The sequence below is a fragment of the Garra rufa genome, chromosome 23 (assembly GCF_049309525.1).
Source record: "Garra rufa chromosome 23, GarRuf1.0, whole genome shotgun sequence".
NCBI classification, from domain to species: domain Eukaryota; kingdom Metazoa; phylum Chordata; class Actinopteri; order Cypriniformes; family Cyprinidae; genus Garra; species Garra rufa.
In genome coordinates, this window is record NC_133383.1 from 38,107,242 (window position 1) to 38,122,119 (window position 14,878).

The window sequence follows — 14,878 nt, forward strand, 5'->3', positions numbered from 1 at the left end:
TATATGATTTAGCAACTTCCACATGTTTTTTCTGTGGTTTAGACAGCATAAATTAGCAGAACAACGCGCAATCAATGCTGTTGTTTACATCCGAGTATCGCATCCTTCAAAATATCTTCCTTTGTGTTCCACAGAAGGAAAAATCATATCATATAAGTTCGGAGAAACAACAACAAGAAGTTTTTTGTTTATTAAACAATTTACAGTATGTTAAACGTATTCAAAAGCATGCTGGTTTGCATGTGGATGCTGCCATTATTCATGGTAACAAAATAAGGAACTCTCTGACAAAAGCCATTGTTGCTTGTCTCCACATTATTTATTCTCTATCAATCATTATAACGTATGAGTGCTATCATTTATGCGAGACCAAAGACAACCTTTGAATGAGCAAACTTGTGATAAAGCAAGTAACATTTCCCACTGCACATAAGCTGATGGGTCAAAGGGTCATGCTTAGTTGATGGCAGAGGGAACAAGGCATTTTTTACAATGCTAACAACAATGTGACGCATTCATATAATCAGGGATTGACTGGATGGTTAAAACTGGCTTTTCTGAGACAAATTGTTGAAGAATAAATAGCTTGATTACATTGTTTTAGAAGCAGAGCAAGTTATTACAATTGGATGAAAGATTATTAGGCTTAAATCCAAATATACTGGAATAACCAATATATCTTAAGCACTAAAAAGCATAGCTTTTCACAATAGAAATGTCAGGGAAGTGCCAAGAATGACACACATTGCGTAATCGCTCTCATGATCCTGTAGTGTACTGAAGGAAGTGCAATACATGAAAACAAGGAAGTACTGTACAGTCTCCAGCAACGCTGATCGACTTGGCCATATCGACAGCAACATTATGAACTACATTTATACAATAAAGAAAAAGTAAATGGTGTTTGCTATGCAAAAACCAATAGCAATAGTGATTCTTGTCTTATTATGAAACTGTGGTTCTTGACTTTTGTGCTTGGAGAAAACACTCATGAAAATCATTCCAAAGCTCCTTGCCAAGATTACAGAGAGTCGCAATAATTAGTTCCCTAAGCTAAACATAAAAGTCATTCTACTGACTTTTAGAAACACAAACATGGACGAGCTCAAATGGATGTGATCAAGTGCCGACAATTAGCTGAACATTAAGAAAGAACTGCTTGAAATGATGATAACAGCTAGTAAACGTCATACATTCTCAGATCAAACGGGGCCGTTTACAAAGGAAAGAAGCGGTGTAGTATGTGTGGAAGTGTGGGCAGTGTCCATATGGCAGACATGTGAGTGGGCGAAACATGTCGCCTTCCTACTGAAATCCTGAAAAAACCTTGGTCTATTTGAAATTCAGCACAGCTGAGAAACAATGGCACTGCATTTGAATCTGAACAGGCTGTAGGCGCTGAATATCTTATATTTTATATACCTGTGAAAATGTAAACATATGCACTCTGGGAGGTGGTTATAAATAGCAGCATTCAATATTAACACAAGATTATTTTTATAAAGCCTAAACAAACTATTAATGTCAAATTAATACATTTTAAATCAAAGCTCAGTTTTAGTTAAGACGGTATGAATGGCCGCATGCATAATGTCTCCTGCGATATTGCAAAAGGGTCAAATATAAAGAAAAGGGAAAGTTTTTATATATGTCAGTTTTGAGAAAGTTTTATTAATATATTACCAAAAAAAAGTAAGATGTTAAATGTAATAACTCTGGTGTAACCAAGTTAAAATACATTTTCCCTTTATCTTGAATACATGCAAAATCTTAATAAATTTCTTCCAAAATATTTTAAATACTTTGATTCATAAATATCACTTTTTGTGGGACCACATGGCATTTTACTATATTCTAAGATATAAATTGCTATTTTATACATGGTGGGTGAATAACTTGGCAAAATTTAATGGTCATAAAACCTGTAGTATCAATAATTATAATAATTAATAATAATTTATATAAATATATAACATTCATAAATAATAATCATTTAATAATTAGTGTTTCAATAAATTTGCATTAGAAATACAGACTTTATTAGTAATTTTCACTGTAAAAAAACACAATTTGTTGAGTCAACTTAATATAATTTGTTACCCTGCTGCCTTAATTTTAAGTACAGTCAACTTAAATAAGTTAAGTCGACTTGAAATGTTAAGTTGTACTAAGTGACAACTTAGAAATTTGAATTGGCTAAACTAAAAATTTGGTTTGTTAAACTCACAAGCTGGCTTTGTTCCCCAGCTGCTATAAATTTTTTTAAGTTGAATCGACCCAAATACCAAGTTGTCACTTAGTACAACTTAACATTTCAAGTTTTTTGAGTTGACTGAACTTAAAAATTTTAAGGCAGCCGGGTAACAAATTATTTTAAGTTGACTTAACAACTTGTTTTTGTTTCTGCATGCTGGGCAACATTTGATGGCCATAAAACTTGTAGTATTAATAATTAAAATAATTAATAATAATTTATATAACTATATAATAAATAATAATAATTTATTAAGTATTGTTTCAATAAATTTGTATTATAAATATAGACTTTTTTTAAACCAATTCTCACTGTAAAAAACTAAGCTTCCAACTTAGATAATTGAGTTGACTAAACTAAAAGTTTGGTTTGTTAAACTTATAAGCTGGCTTTTTTTCCCAGCTGCTATAAAAATTTAAGTTAAATCAACTCAAATATCTAAGTTAATCTTAGTACAACTTAACATTTCAAGTTGACCAAACTTTTTTGAGTTGACTGAACATAAACTTTTAAGGCAGCCAGATAACAAATTATTTTAAGTTGACTCAAATAGTTTACTTTTTACCCACCCTGTAGTTTTTTATGTTTATGCATGCTGGTCGCACCACATGACTATGATTTGTACGTTTTCAAACATTAAGCAGTTTGTTCAAATATTTATTGTTTTTAATAAATAATAATATATTTAATAAATAATAAAAGATTATGCCAGACTACTCAATAGCATTGCTTTCACAAATCTCAAATTATTATTTTTTTTTAAATATATTATTATGATATCAGGACTTTATTTTTGGACTTTATATCCCCAAAAATATAAAAATAAATTTTACTTCAGTAATTCCAAACATGCTCATCAGACATATATTCAATGTCAATGTAAGTCAATGTATGTACAAATTAATTTTGTAAATAAAGAGATTTAGACTAAACAAACTATGTCATGTTATTGACCAAAGGAGTAAACTAGATAAAATTTTTCAACATGCTAGTGTGTTGTGGGCCTTTGTAATGCGGTTGGGGGTTTGTTTTCACCACTTCGTTAACCCAAGCGGTGTGAATACTGTAACCGCCTAACATAAGCGTCGAAATACACACACGCTGATTTGCCACGCAGTATGAAACCAGAGTTAGTACCACTTAAAAGACAATACAAAAACACAGGTCAGCTATAGGATGCGTGTTTGCACTTCAAATAAATGTCCTTTTAGAAAGCTGCATCGTCATTTTCACATGCCGACATTAAAAATAGACCGGCTGCTTTGAGATAAATCTTCATAAGGTCTCTGATCCCTGTGAGGCCAGCCATCACATGACAATGTTTTTCTCTGTAGTGCTTCAGGCCTTAATAAAATAAGACAAGAGCCTTTTCCATTCTCCTCTCAGATCTAGCGCTACAGTGCACCCCGTAACCTTCTGTTCTGACCTACATATAACCGCCAGTTCTTTACATTTAATAAATCGCCTTGCAATAAAAGCACTGATCTAGGATGAGTTCGTGGCTTCCATGTCCAAAAGAGTTTGATTACATGGACAAGGAGAAGCCGATGGCTGATAAGCACTCATTTCCTGCTGTGCTTTGTACGTTCATGGGCTGTAGCCTGTGACTCACAGGTGTAGATGCTGATTGAATAGCCTGCTCTTATTTGTCATTACATTAAATGGTAACGAACATTACCTCAAAATTGTTGAGGAGTGGTGTGCTATTGCATCTTTTATAGATCGGACTTATTTTTGATTGGTGAGCAAAAACGGCCAACCTCCATTGAATGAGGGATCCGATGTCTAGTGACTAAGAACAATGTTGGTAACCAAACAGTTTGGTTACAGCATTGGCTTCCACAATATGGAAAAATACTATGGAATCGTCAACTGTTTGGTTACCAACATTCTTCAAAATATCTTCTTTTGTGTTCAACAGAAGAAGGAAACTCATACAGGTTTGGAACAACATGAGAGTGAGTATATCATAACAGAATTTTTATTTTGGGGTGAATTATTTCTTTAACCTCGTTTAGTAGGTTTTGAAGGATGCCGAACTTAGTGGAATGGTCAGAAATCCTACTACTATCCATCTGACACTAGATTTTGCTATAATAAGGCAATTATTTGCCTATATGGGTAAGAAGTTATTAAAGGATATGCTGAAGCAAAGATATAATCATTAACTAAAATTAACTGGTTTGGCATTGCACTTTTTAAAAAACTCTTATCTGCCGAATGCAAAGTCCAAACTTGGCGAAATTTAGCATATATAGACAACCGGACAGTCTGAGGATGTATGCCAAGTTAGGTCAAATTATGCGTTGTTGTTTTTTTTGTCATATTATATCATTCTTTCCTATTACAATGCTTGCTACGGATGTGAAAATGCAGAAAATCGAACCCGATTCGACTTTTTTCTGATGGACTGAAGTTATGGAGGCAGTGTGTAAATGTGAATGACACAACGGTTGTATTTATTTTTTTTAACTAAGTGTGCAACGGCCTTTATTCGTTTTCCATGCCTTTCTGACTACGGATTCGCTATTCGGGCACATCCTTATTAAAAAACACACTTATAATCACATATATTAGAAAAATACACAGAAGTTGTATCACCATGTACACCAGCCTATTGTATTTTTTATATTTATTGTTATTACCCAATACATTCTTAAAATTAAAGAATCTTTATTGGCATTGATGGTTCCATAAAGAGCTTTTAACATCCAAAACTTTACAATGCAACAAAAGGGTATTTATATGATTAAAATATTCTTCAGACTAAAAAAAAATGTTCACTGAAAGTTTTTTTAAACACTTTCCAAACAGGTTTTCATTTCCAGTTTTGGTTCACAAAGAACCTTTCAAAAAACTACATAACCTTTGTTCCACTCTAAAGAGCTATTTGTTGCGATGGAAAGATGCATTAGATGTTAAAGGCTCCTCATGGAACCATAAATGCCAATATAGAACCTATAAGTCTTAGAATTAAAAAAAAAAAGCAGTTTGCCTCAAATTATCAAACATTTCAATGAGGAAAGACCTTAAGATGACTGTGAAACCCTTCATGCAATATACAGTATGATGGGTATACAGTGTTTTTTTTTTTTTGTAAGCCCTCGCTATGCAGGAAGTATGGGCATAAACTCATGATGTAACTCACCACAATCTAGCAGGGGAACTTCCCAAAATCTCTCACTGGTTTTTGAGGGAAGTCTCAGCTATCATGCTGCTAGTTATTCCTGCATCCCACACTTGGTCTAATTATCGCAGCTCAGACTTATCAGGAGGATACTGACAGGATGAAACATTTCCTCCTGAAGACAACATTAGTCTAAAAGTGAAACATCTTAAATGAATCACCCACATGAGGCATCAAAGTGCCCATCACACGGTTTCCATTTTGGAGCTATTGTGATTGGGTTACAATGCATTATAATGAACTCTAGGAGCGATCATTTCTAATTCATGTGGGACAGAAGGCTGGAGCCTTTTTTCTTTGTGCACAGGGAAAAAACAGTGCATTATTTGGAAGAAATCCACTAAAACTGTAAAATAAATGTACATTTCATACCAATTTGTAAAGTATACATAAACCATAGTAGTATGTATTATACTGAATGTGATTTTAAAAGATTTTCTTTAAAAAACAATTATGCCCATACAATATCTTTAAGATCCTAAAATAGGCTTCGTTTTCTGTATTTTAAACATGTTTTAAACAAGTTCTTTAGCCTAGAAATTTAGGCACTTCAGCATTATTTAAACACAACCATATGCAACCTGCACAATTGAAGGTGTGTTATTCTGAATAAATCCCAATTTACAAGCAATCATTTCTCATTCGTGTGGGACAGAAGGTTGTTTTGTGCAACAGTGAAAATAAATTGTGCATTATTTGACTGAATCTAAAAAACAACAACTGTATATTTCATACCAAAAAATAAATAAATAAAGACATTCTATTTTGGATGAAGAAAATGACTTCAGGGTAAAAGTATTGTATGTAAAAAATAAATAAATAAATAAATAAATAAATTAGTTAGCAATTAATCGCATCCAAACTAAAAGTTGTGGTTTACATAATATGTGTGTGCTGTGTATATTTATTATGTATATATAAATACACACACATACAGTATATATTTTGAGAATATTTTCTATATTTATTTTGAAATACATTTTTATTCAATAATTAATATTATATATAAATATATTTAATATATAAACATAACATATTTTTCTTAAATACATCCATGCATATGTGTGTATTTATATATACACACATTAAATCTACACAGTACACACACATATATTATGTAAACATTATTAATCGCGATTAATCGTTTGACAGCACTAAAATAAATACATAATATTTGTAAAGTAGCTATATACCCTAGTAGTATCTGTTATACTGAAATTAATTTAATTAAAAAATATTTTCTATTTAAAAAATCATTAAAAAACATTCCATCTGTACAATACTAATGTATATATTTTTTGGCCACTGAATAAAACATTTTTTTTTAAAGGTTATTGCGACTTATCTCACAATTCAGATTTTTTTTCCTCAAAATTGCATAATACAAACTCACAATTTTGACTTTTTTCTTAGAATTGCTAGATATAAGCTCGCTAGTCTGATAAATAAAGTCGCAATTGCATAGTTTAATCTCGCTATTGCCAGTCATAAAGTCAGAATTTCGAGATGTAAACTCGTAATTCTGAGAAATTAATCAGAAATGCAATTTTGTGAATTTTAAGAAAAAAGTCCGAATTGCGAGATACAAAGTCGTAACTGTAAGAAAAAAGGATATAAACTTGCATTTCTGACTTTATTTCTTGCAATTGTGAGTTATACCCCACAATTCTGACTTTATATCTAGAAATTCTGACTTTATAAGTCCCAATTGCGAGTTTATATGTAAATTCTGAGAAAAAAAGTCAAGACACAAACTCACAATTGCAAGAAAAAAAAGGCAGAATTGCGGGATACAAACTCGAAATTGCGATTCGGACTTTATATCTAGCAATTCTGACTTTATAACTCGCAATTGTGTGTTTATATTTCACAGTTCTGAGAAAAAAAAGTCAGAATTGTGAATTAATATGACGCAATTTTAAGAATAAAAAAAATCCTAATTGTGAGATACAAAGTCGTAATTGTGAGAAAAAAATATAAACTTTTGTATCTAACAATTCTAACTTTATAACTTGCAAATACAAGTTTATGTCACAATTCTGAGAAAAAAGTCAGTGCAGTTAAGAGAAAAAAGTCAGAATTGCGAGATTCTACAAAGTCGCAATTGCGAGAATTGTGAGTTTATATCCCATAATTCTGACTTCATATCTAGCAATTCTGACTTTATAACTCACAATTGTGTGTTTATATCTCACAGTACTGAGAAAAAAAGTCAGAATTATGAGTTTATATGACGCAATTCTGAGAACAAAAGAAAAAATGAATTGCGAGATACAAAGTCGCAATTGCGAGAAAAAAATATAAACTTTTGTATCTCGCAATTCTGACTTTGTTTCTTGCAGTTGTGAGTTTATATCTAACAATTCTGACTTTATATCCAGCAATTCTAACATTATAACTCGCAATTACAACTTTATGCCATAATTCTGAGAAAAAAGTCAGAATTGTGAGATATAGTCGCAATTGCGAGAATTGTGAGTTTATATCCCACAATTCTAAATTTATATCTAGCAATTCTGACTTTATAACTCGCAGTTCTGAGAAAAAAAATTCTGAATTGTCACAATTACCTTTTTTATTTTTTATTCAGTTGCAGAAACGGGCTTCCATATTAAATGCACTCAACTGTCATGACAATAATATGACAATGCAAAAAAAATTAAAATAAAAATAGGCTTAATTTTCTTTATGCAAAACTTTTTTTTTTGTTGAAATTAGACGATTTGTGAGATTCACATTTATTGTGAACACATTAAAATGTAAATTTACTAAATTCAAATGAACGCTAAAGCATGTCTCCATGCTTCAAAACCACAAATATTGATTTGTTTTGAGCACAATAACTACACCTAGAAGCACGGGTATTGGTTCTGCTGACAACTGGTCGAGCCAGTTTATAGCCCACAGGGCAACATCTCTCAAGTACACTTCGGACATTACCTCAACAAGGTCGATTATTTAGGTTAGAGGGCACTCGGAATGTGGATGCAGGTCAGACACAAACCAGCTCATTTATTTCTAAATTACATCACTATATCACAAAGCCTTATAGTTGGCCATGACACAAACACAGGCCTCCACTGAAACTCTGCTTTAGCACTTACCCTAAAGCTTTGTGCCGCAATCAGTGTCGAAAGTACTTTAGCAACTACCTTCCTTTTTTCCCATTACTTCTGTTTTAAAATCTGAAAACATTCAAGCTAAGAGCTGCATGTCAAACATTTACCAAGCTCTTCTTCGTATTAAGATCATTATACAAACATCATTATTTGTAGTCTATATTCAATTATTCAAGTCCTCAAACAAATTAGGTTTGTCTAGCTGCGCTGTTCCATTGCATCACTTTTGGTTGATTTCAGGACACAACGTTACCAGATTGAGCACAAACTGAAGCCCAGGTGGATACCAGGTGGACACCTTAAGCTTCCACATTTATTAAAAGCCAATGAGAGACATGGAGGCAAAGTGAAAAATGGGCATTCAGTCTTTTAGAAGCAGATTGTAATCCCCACGCTTGGGAGATGTAGGAGTTGTTTGATGGTGAAATCCCCCGGGAGTGTGAAAACGCACAATTATCTAATGCTTTCGCTTGTGCAGAGCTGCAAATGGCGCTTTATATGCATTACTAAGTATACTGTGCTACAAAATTAACTGTGGGAAAGATAAGCACACTAAAAAGACAGAACGGTGTAATGCTATTATGAGAAACTGCTGCTGATCTTTGTTCTGTGTGGACAACATGAGAAGTTTTTGTGAGCTTAGACATTGAGGCACTTATGTGTTAACAAAACGAAACCGTAACTTGCGCAGTTCAAGGTGTGGTAAAAACCTTTCAAATAAACCATGTTTTACTAGCAATTCCTGAACAAATCTTTTATGTTTTGATGAATCACTTGAATCTGTTCACTAACCAGGCCAGAATGATTCTTTCATGAATCAGTGAAGGAGTCAACTCAGCAAGTAACATGGATGTGTCTCAAATTGCCACCTATATCATTATGTAGTGCACTATTTGAGGTGTCTGAAACCATAGTGGTAATATCGAGTGCATTCATTCAATCCCATAATGCACCAGTGACAACCAATGCACTGTTTGGTACCAAATTAACTGAGAAAAAAGCATCTCTTCACACAAAGTCCAAATTTACTCATTCATTCAGACAAAACCAGTCATAAGAGTCATTTTGTTTTAAATTGAGACCATATTTGGCGAAGTTAAAACTATTTGGAAATCTGAGGGGGCAAAAAATATCAAAATATTGAGAACATTGCCTTCAAAGTTGTTCAAATGAAGTTCTTAGGATTGCATATTACTAATTAAAAATAAAGCTTTAATATATGTATGGTAGGAAATTGACTAAATGTCTTCATGGAACATGATCTTTACTTAATATCCTAATTATTTTTGGCATAAAAGAAAAATCTATCTTTTTGACCCATGCAATGTGTTGGCTATTGCTAGCTGTGCTACTTATGACTGGTTTTATGGTCCAGGGTCACATATAACTGGATTATTGTAGGAAATACTCAAACATTGGGTGATTTTCAGTCATGAGCGATATATTTCATAAGTTGAGAAATAATCACTGAGGATTTAATTGATGGGACAGAAATATTACAAATGAAACACACTGGAATAAGTTTATGAGTTGAAGCGGATGAGTTTGAATATATAAAACATGAAAAACTACAGTCTTTCTTGTAATTTCACATTATATTTAAAGCTGAAGTCCGTAACTTTTGGCGCTCTAGCGGTTAATAAACAGAACTGCGGAAGAACATTGTTACCGGAGCTACTTCTCTCTGTTTATGTCTATGATGAATCACGCAGGTACTGTGCAACTCCGCAAAATAGTCCGAATATAAAAACGTGTTATAGACGTACCGTAGTGATCCAGGATAAGCCAAAAAACACGGACAGTGTATTCATAATGTACTCACTTATTATATAAAGTTTGTAATAATAAACACACAAAAAAAGTTGCGGACTGCAGCTTTATTAAAATCTGAATGTTTTTTTTTTTAATAAAAGCGAATCAAAAATGGTAATGAGCAATACTGTATGTCTTACAGTTAAAGCCTGAAATATATTAGGGACCGCGTGACGTACTGAATCACTGAAGTGATTCATAAACAAGCTGTTCGAAAGAACCGATTCCGCCAAACGACTCACTAAAAAGGACAGGCAAAGCAACAATAAGTGAGTAACGTTAACGTTTACTAAAATATATTCTGTGCAGCACGCAGTCCCCCGCCCACACGAGTGTAAACAACGCCAGTTAAGCACACATATAAAGAACACGCAAAGTGAACGATAAATAAAACGCTCAAGCTGTCGATACTGTAAACACGCGTCTGCGTACAATGGGAGCGCGCTGTTTGTCGCGACGCGCTGGCTGTGCAAAAGTCGCCAAACGTAATATCGCGATATATAGACGAACATCTCGTTATTATTGTAAAATCCTCACATAAAATTCACTTCGGCGCGTCGGTGGGTTAAAGCAGGAGCGCTTAGCGCCAGGAAACACTGTTTTCTAGACAGCTTCGCCTCAGAAACGCCCCTTCACGGCTTTAAAATGGCAGCAGCACATGAGGAGCTTTTATTTCCTTAATTCCCAGTATTTCACAAATGTGTTTACATCGACTCCATGCTTTGTATGTAAAAGAGCAAGGTTTGAGCGCAAACGAGGAGTGGTTGTGTAACAAAAGAGCGACTAGCAAAACGATCTCAAATTCTAAACAAACCCACTTCCTTGAATCTAACTTTGATCATGGTATATTCATAATGCCATACGCCCATATTTTGCATCTCAACAACATTAAACGAGTAGCATTGTTAACCCGTAAGTGAGGCGCATCGTATTTTTTAAACAAGCCAAAAAAGCTAAAGACTGTCACTTCATAATATTTCCATTTGCATTTAAAAATAGTCAAAAACAAGCAGCCTAAGGTTACATCTCAGCAGTTTACGCGTTTGCTCCCTCCCCCACTTTTCCTCCCATGCCATTTCTGACGTGCCATTATTATCAATACATACAATAATGCAAACACTTCAATACAAGAGCAACTCAACAAGCGCGTAATAGAAAAATAAGCCACTGGAAACTCACATACCCATCCATTGCACAGAGCAAAACAGAGGCGAGGTGAAATAACAATGCAAGCACAGGAAAATGAAGAAACGGGTGCTGCTGTTACTACAGTTCGACTCCCCAACACAAATTCACTCTCTCAGGCACAAAGGCACGCACACACTTCCTGCTCCTGACGTGAACACACACTCACTCACACACACATATACATGTACAGACGCTTCTCTGTACAAAATGGCCTCCCCCTTTCAGCAGACACACCTTTGAAGAACCGCGTAATATTTTTGTTGAAAGCACCAATATAGACTTCGTCAACAATAAGTTCCGCGCGCCCGCTATTTTCAAGCCCAGTGCGTGGTTTGGGCTAATTTGTTGATGGTATCAGCACTAGGAGCTCTATAGAGGATAATTTTGTTCCTGGAATATATTTATTAATTAAGGTAATGGGCCTTGGGGAAGAGCATTAGGAGCTTCACACTTGCAATAAACACGCAGTCGATACATTCATTGCGCTATCCGAGTGTCAAACACTTCCTGGAATGAACTCACACGATGCTGACTTGTGCATTGAATTATTCACTACTATACTTCCCGTTTGTTTTTTAAATAATGACTATTTTTACACGCTTATCGTATCAAGACAGCAGTGAAGATGTTATCCTCTCAGTACCTGAAGCGTGTGAGAACTTGTTACACTTGTTGGACCAGCTGAACTGCAGTCTTGTGCTTACATGGTGTGTTTGTGTGTCGCAAAAACTACTGTGTAATCTTACATTCGTAGCCTGTAAACTATTCCAATGCATTGAGAATATGAATCAGCCGAAATGTTAAAACAGTAGGGTTTTTCCAAACTGGGGACCCCAGGGGGCCACAGTGGTGCTAGGTGGTCTGTGGAAAAGTTAAACAGTGAAAAACAGTGTAAAAAAAATAATAGTAATGAGCTAAACTAACAAAATGTAATAAAATATATTAATAATATATTTATATTATTATATATAATACATTTATATTCATATAATTTATATTATATATAAATATATTTAATATTATGCATGTGCTGTTAAACGATTAATCACGATTAATCGCGTTCCAAAATAATAGTTTTTGTTTATATAATAATTGTGCATGTGTATGTTGTGTAGATGTATATTTTGAAAATGTTTACATTTATATTCATATAATTTATATTATATATAAATATATTTAATATTATGCATGCACTGTTAAACGATTAATCGCGTTCCAAAATAAACGTTTTTTTAATATAATAATTGTGCATTGCGCTGCGCATGTTGTGTAGGTGTATTTTTTGAAAATGTTTACATTTATATTCATATAATTTATATTATATATAAATATATTTAATATTATGCATGTGCTGTTAAACGATTAATCACGATTAATCACGTTCCAAAATAATAGTTTTTGTTTATATAATAATTGTGCATGTGTATGTTGTGTAGGTGTATAATTTGAAAATATTTACATTTATATTCATATAATTTATATTATATATAAATATATTTAATATTATGCATGCACTGTTAAACGATTAATCGCGATTAATCGCGTTCCAAAATAAAAGTTTTTTTAATATAATAATTGTGCATTGCGCTGCGCATGTTGTGTAGGTGTATTTTTTAAAAATGTTTACATTTATATTCATATAATTTATATTATATATAAATATATTTAATATTATGCATGTGCTGTTAAACGATTAATCGTGATTAATTGCGTTCCAAAATAAAAACGTTTTTGTTTATATAATAATTGTGCATTGTGCTGCACATGTTGTGTAGGTGTATTTTTTTTTAAATGTTTACATTTATATTCATATAATTTATATTATATACAAATATATTTAATATTATGCATGTGCTGTTAAACGATTAATCGCGATTAATCGCGTTCCAATATAAAAGTTTTTGTTTATATAATAATTGTGCATGTGCATTTTGTGTAGGTGTATATTTTGAAAATGTTTACATTTCTATTCATATAATTTATATTATATATAAATATATTTAATATTATGTATGTGCGGTTAAACGATTAATCACGTTCTAAAATAAAAGTTTTTGTTTACATAATAATTGTGCATGTTGTGTACGCCTATATTTAGGCTATGTATTTATAAACACACACACATATTTTGAGAATGTTTACATTTATATTCATATAATTTATATTATATACCTAAATATATTTAATATTATGCATGTGCGGTTAAACGATTAATCGCGATCCAAAATAAAAGTTTTTGTTTACATAATAATTGTTTATGTTGTGTACGCCTATATTTAGGCTATGTATTTATAAACACACACACATTAAGTATATATTTTGAAAATGTTTACATTTATATTCATATAATTTATATTATATATAAATATATTTAATATACACATGCATGTGTGTGCATTTATATAGCCTTTACATAATAAATATACACAGTACACACACATATATTATCTAAACAAAAACTTTTATTTTGCATGTGATTAATCATTGCACAGCACTAAAATAAAAACATCAATATTGAGAGGCCATGAGGTTATTGTGAAGGTGTTTACATTGCAGTTTTGGAAAAAAATATTATTATTATTAATAATATTATATATCATGAGAGATTGCAAGCAACACATGGATTTGTAGGCAACCCTGGGGAATTAATAAAATACAGAAGAAAACAAAAATGCAAAACTGGGTAAATAATTGAGTTACATATTATGATATGATTAGCTTTCCAGCACACTAGAGGCCGCTAGAGAATAAACTGATCAAATAAATCCAGAGAATGAGAAAACGATCTCTGTGTAGTTTTTTCACTTGCAGAATTACAAAAACATGTATATTAATTTATTAATAAATCATTGTTATTTATTTATTAATGTAAACCATATATCATTTTAGTCTATGCTTTAATATGATTTAATATGCTTTTTTTTCATTTTATAAACAATACGAACAGTGTTTTGTAATAACGTAAAAGCAAAAAAGCCTTAGCACCATTTTTTCTCTTTTTTTTGTTTTATTATAACCTTTTAAATGTTGTTCATTATGCCTTTTCTGAATGAAAAAAAAAATGTTTTAGCATTGTTTTTTCTAATATGCATGGTCATAAAACGTTGCATTTCCTCGCTGCTTTATCGCGAACATTGTTTATTTGTTTACAAGTACAAATAGTAAAACAGCGTTTACTACAATCTTATTGACTTTAAAATAAAACTAAAATAAAATAACACATTTGTTGTTCTGTTTTGCGAAGTCATGCATTATATCAACACTACAAGATACAGCATTTAAAAGTGTTTGTGGTTTTATTTATGTGACTTGTTGCTT